At 39.2% G+C, this 6,000-nt stretch overlaps 1 pseudogene; it reads right to left on the minus strand.

The window, feature by feature from the left end:
• The window catches only part of LOC113047380 (protein shisa-9-like), a 51,965-nt pseudogene extending 46,408 nt beyond the window's left edge, over nt 1-5,557 (minus strand).
• Between the last annotated feature and the right edge of the window lie 443 nt (nt 5,558-6,000).

A 6,000-nucleotide genomic window follows, 5' to 3' on the forward strand; every position in this document is an offset into this window, starting at 1 on the left:
ATGCACATCATAAATATAACTATGAATTGGTAAGCTAGCTTAATTTTACTCCACAAACTCTGTTTAGTCTGTTTTAGGGAAAGTTAGAACTTTGGTCTTCAACATATTGTTCCAGAAATGCAAACAATTAAAGTCTGAAATCGGTTTTTGTGTTGTTCAAGACAGCTTTAAGAAAATAAATATGACTGTTCATAAAATGAAGTTGAAAACTGTAGTTTTTAACAGATGTAAATTATCTTTACATTTTCACATGGGTTTGAATCAGATTCAGTCAGATGGTCAATTTACCCCAAGTTTGTGCATCTTGCTCATCGACTCGGGTACTTACCCCTAACCTGGGGAAAATTGAGCCATGGGATTGAGCCTTGTCATAGATACTGACATTCTGATCATTAAAGATAATAGGAAAAATCCTGAAATGACTTTATATACTTTCTTGTACTTTTGCATCTTGGTATGAGTTTACTGAGGACGCGTTCATTAAAAAATTTAGTTAAGAGTTTCTCCCCTTACTTTTGTCCTTCTTATGCACTTTCTTTTCTCCTGGCATCTCAACGTGAAGCTTAATTTACATGTTCACACATTTTATACATTAAAAAAACATTAGGGAGCCACTTCCATTATTGCTTGGATGGTTGTGTAATACAGAGGCACTCAGCATGGATGTAGTCTTAGTAAAGCTTGGCATGTCTGACCAAGAGACTTTTCAAGCATGCATGTGAGAATATTTCAAGTAGAAAGCAGAAAGCACAACATTCACACATAATTTCATGTTGAAATGAATTGATTTTACACACGTAAAACAATCCCACACCAGCGAACACACATTTTGCAAACAAACTAAAATGTGATATGCCCTTGAAATAAACCAAATTTAAATATTAAAGGTCAGATTATACATAAAAACATAAAATCTGAATGTCCCAAGCTGGCATAGCATGGTCATTCGCACACTCAACTGAAGGACGTCATTACGGTTTCTTGACATTTCACCAGTCATTAGTCACTGCTCTGACCATGCGATTTTATAAGGTCAGTGGCATAAGGATGGGTTTGTGTATGTGTGTGCAAACATGTTGGTCTCTATACTCGCCCATGTTTGTGTTGGATGAATCTGTCAAGTTGGCCTCATTGGATTTCTCAGAGCTGCTCAATAGAATCACCCTCTTTCTCTCCTCAATGTGCCTATGTATTTCGTCCCAGCAGACACTAGATATGTTTAGCTGCACCATTATGACACACACCCTTTATTCACTACTTTTGGCACCCATTTATCGAGCCTCATTAAGCTTTCCTATAATAAATCGTGTTAAATTACAACGAGCTGGAAATACACTTCACTAGTTTGCCCTTCTAATACTGCCTTTGTCATTGTGCACATCAGACATACACACACACTTCCCAAGTACGTCCTTATCAACAGAAACTCTAAAACTTTATTACATTCAGAAATGCATCTTTGCCATGCAACTTTTTTATTCCGTCATAAATTGTAAGGGATTTGTTTTTACCCACCCACTAAAATCATCAGACGGCAAATAATTTATCATCTGTTCTCTATCACGTGCCCGTTTTCTGTCTCAGGCATGGCATGCTTCCAGCCCTTATCAATAGCCCTCATTAAACCATGGTGGTGTCTGTCTGCCAGGCCACAATATGGATGAGAGGCAGATAGCTGGACTGATGTCCCACTTTTTTTTTTTTTTACAAATGTCACATAGTCAGAACACATAACAGAGGAGAACAAAAATATAAATGTTTCTTTGTGGTTCTTCTTTTTAACTGATTGCAGCTAGTAATAGCCCTATACTTAGTATAGCTCTACTTCAACAAAAGCTGAGCTCTGAGAAATCAACATAATTATGTATGCTCTTAGAAATACAGTAGAGTGCAAAAGTCTGATACCACATTGAAAAACTGGGATTTAAAACCGGATTTAAATTTTAAATTTTAAAATATTTTTTAAATCACTGGGCATCATACAGTACTATGTACACTAAATGATTTTATAACAGTCACAGAAGAAAAACTGTCCATCATACACTACTTGACTGAGGACCATACACTATCAGACTAAAGGCATTCTCGACCAGAAGCGTGCATCTTGTTGCCAGGAGATGCATGACAAATGAAAACAATGTATTCTAAAATCATCTGAAAATTTCAAACAAGTTTGAACTCCTCCGACTGTTTGGAAAAGAACATGCCTCCTACATGCCAACAAGAAACTGCTGTTCTAAGGTTCTTCGAGGAACCATATGAAAGTGAAGAACCTTTATTTTAAAGAATTACAAAAGTTCTAACTCAAAATGGTTCTGCTATGGTTGTACCGAGCTCATCTGTAATTACAGACAATCAAATAGAGATTTTGGTCTAAGTCTCCTACTTAGCAGATTTTTCTGCTGAGAAAAAGCCCCTCACATGTGTTTCTTCTACAGTTTCTGAAGAGATCTCAAACAGTGCTCAAATTTGCCAAGATGCAAAAGTCTGCAATAAAATTGAGAGGTTTCAGTGTAACAAAATCAGAAGGTTTGATTTTTATAGCTCCATACTTTCAGTGGATGTCAAAAATTGTCAAAATTTTTCAAAAATTCTAAGAAGCAGCATCTAATGCAAGGTTGATACTTAGATGAGACATATCTGAGAACTCAATTAACAAGCGATGAAGCAATGAAGCCACCCGCTCACCTGGAGTTTGTCATGTCCGTCTGTCCTCCTTGACTTTTTTCCAGACCCAGTTTGGTGAAGATCCCAACCAGCACCATGATGGCCACCACTCCACATATTATGTACACAATCATGTGAGTGCGGTCTCGATCCGGTTCCTCCTGGACGTCGGTCACCGGAGCCGCCGGCTTGCCTGTGTTGGCCCACACCGGCGTGTCGTAATTGGAACAAGACGTCTGGTCCAGGCTGTGAACCTTGAACTGGCAGCAAAATCGATAGTAGCAGGAGCCACAGCAGAACAGGTATATTCCTGCATTACAGTTAAACGGAGGATCCCATTGGCCCATTACATCATAGTAACCCCAACAACGGCTCCCAGCTGATGGGATTTCGTCTGCATCTGACCCAGGGGTCGCAAGAGTGACCTCTGGAGCATCAGACGGAGCAGCCGTCCGATTGGTGGCTTGCACACCTGTGCTGGCGGTGTTGGATTTTTGACCGTGAGAAACGTAGCTTAACAGTAAAATAGCAGACAACACATTCAAAAACAGGTGTGAGGCAGCCATGATCCTCTTAAGGTAATCCAACAATGCGTATCCCAGAATTCAACAGCACTGCTGGGAACAATTAAACCAGTGGAGTTAAGTGAATGTAAACCAAGAAAGCAAGTTTGCTGATCAAAGAGGTCTGTCTCCAAGTTTACAGCAGGTTTAATGCTGTCTTCTTGTCCAGCGCCTAAAAGAACAGAAAACTAATACGGGGAAAGCAGCCCTCATCAGGGAATGAGAGTAAGAGCGAGCAAGATGCCTCCCCTTTGGAGAGACGCCAGATTCAAGGATCTCACCATGTGACAAACTGTTTCGCGGCCCGAAAAAAAACAAAACAAAAAAACACTTGGTAGAATTCCAATTCAGAAGCCTGAAGAAATGACACTGTTGGAATCAAGCCTTCTCCATGATTGTTGTCCCACCAAACATTGCGTGATGTCAGCGAGGAAGAGATGCCTCAAGCTACAGTTCGGAAGTATTCCACGAGTCATTCTCCGTATTTTACACCATTCTATTCCCTCAAAGGAATACCTGTTGTTCTTTAGTCCTTCTAATGCTGTTGTTCTCCCAATCAAGGTGTCCTCCCTCTGCTCAGTTTTGTTCCCTGTGACAAAATACCAAAACATATTGTCATACACTCCCATTTTAATTTGAAAAAAAAAAAAGATTATGATTAAAGATTTCTGCTAAGATGTTCATGTAACAGTTATTGATAAGTACTAAAAGTATACTATACTATGTGTGTATATATATATATATATATATATATATATATATATATATAACTATCTATAGTTTATATATCAGTTTTGGGACAAATTGCATTGTCACCCAACATTTTGACTGATAGTTATGAATACATTAATGTTAATAGGAATATGTTAATAATTCTAAACATATAGTTACAAATCTAAATATATTCATTTTAAATGTAAATATTACACATAATTATAAAATATATAAATAATGATCAATTATAATTATATTCAAAACATGGACAATTTTAAAATGCAATGTTTTGTCCTAAATACAATGTTTTGGACCCTTCGGAGATGCATGTGCTAATCTGAGATCTAGGCCAGAATGAGGAAATTTGCCAGTTTTTTTTTTTTTTTTTTTTTTTTTTTTTCACTCGATTGCTCTTAATTGGATGCCAAAACACAACTCTTCTAATCATTCAAACTCACAGGCCTGATCTGATTTGCTGATCTCTATTCTGTTTGTGAACATGCTGCTGTATCTCACATTGGCCTCTTTTGATCAGATATTCTCTCTCGTTCACACACGCTCTCCGCTTCTCTCTCGCTCATAAACATCGCTCGCAGTCCCCACAGGGAAGATAAATCACAAATGAGATCTCTCTAACATCCCCATTCTTTTTCTAGACCACGGTCTCCATTTAAATGGCTGCTTCTCCTGAAGAGAGTTTCAACAGAGATCACAACATTGCCTCAAACTGTAATCTGTTTTGAACAATACACCAAAGTCTGCAATTTTAGTATGAACCAAAACGATAAACTATCCACAATATTAGTTTAGCTTTCTGTTTGTTTCTCCAAAGATGTTTCAGGAGAAACATCTGAGACAAAGCTGCTACTCCTACAAACATAAGTGTGAAGTCTCCTGAGCAATAAAAGAGCAACGTCTGAGCAACTTCAGCACATTTTCCTCTGGTTCTGACTTCTTTGGGGCTTCTTCTTCCCAGTTCTATCATTTTGCTGCAGCTTCAACTCTTTCCTTTGCTGTTCCTCTAAATACGCCACACAGTCACACACACACAAAGAAAGAAAGAAAGAGGGTCTCAGCATTACAGCCCCTCAATTTTTTCATACACAAAAATGCACACACACACACACAAAAGCACACCTAATCCAGCACCCAAAGCACCTATCTAAGCTTCCTCTCTGTGTCTGTCTTTCTCCATGTGGATGCTCAGTGCACATGCACTCGTCTCAGAATGCAACAGATCAGCTTCCTACAACGGAGGAAATGTTTCTGAAGCGTAGAATCTGAATCCATCGGCTTACCCATACGCTGTTTATGAAAACAGGCATACTGTATATTGATATATGTATAGGCTTGTTATAGATATATCTCTATATGTATGTGTTTTCACTGGAGGCTCTGAAGAAGTTATCCTCAGAAAAAGCAAAAGAAAAAGTGACAGTGGATGACAGATGAGTGAGGAAGACCAACAGATGGCAGGTAATATTTATTCTCCTCAGTTTATTTGTCCCAGTGCATTCCCGTTTCTCTGTTCCCAGCCAGATTCCGCATTCCAGGGACGGTGTGTTCCTGTGTGGAGTCAGGAACGAATGATAGTGGCTCGCGCTCCCTCTCTCTCTCCCTCCCTCTCTCACTCAGTTTGTCTCGTGAACGAATGAGCGTATCTCGTTTGCTGACTCCCCCCGCCCTCCGTTTTCTCTCTGTCATTGACACCTTCTCCCTCCTTTGTCCCATGTTTTGTTCTCACTGCTCAAAATATTCTTGTCATTTCCCTGCTTGTCTCTTCCTCCTCTTTGCCATATGTTTACCTGTTCACACTGTCTCAACAACCTGCTATCCATTTTTTTAGTGTCAATTATCTATTGCGTTTTTCTCTTTCTGTCTCTGAAAACAAAATCTTATGGTTCAACAGATGACTGCAGCAGTGTTTACTGAGACAGCAGGTCACAAATCTGCGTGTGTGTGTGTGTGTGTGGCATGTGTACAGCACTCTTTTAGGGTTTGGCTGAGATGATGGGCAGAAAGCAGCAGGGGATTAACAGAACAGAGGGATCATGGA

Source organism: Carassius auratus, chromosome 3 (assembly GCF_003368295.1).
Source record: "Carassius auratus strain Wakin chromosome 3, ASM336829v1, whole genome shotgun sequence".
In the NCBI taxonomy this organism is placed as follows: domain Eukaryota; kingdom Metazoa; phylum Chordata; class Actinopteri; order Cypriniformes; family Cyprinidae; genus Carassius; species Carassius auratus.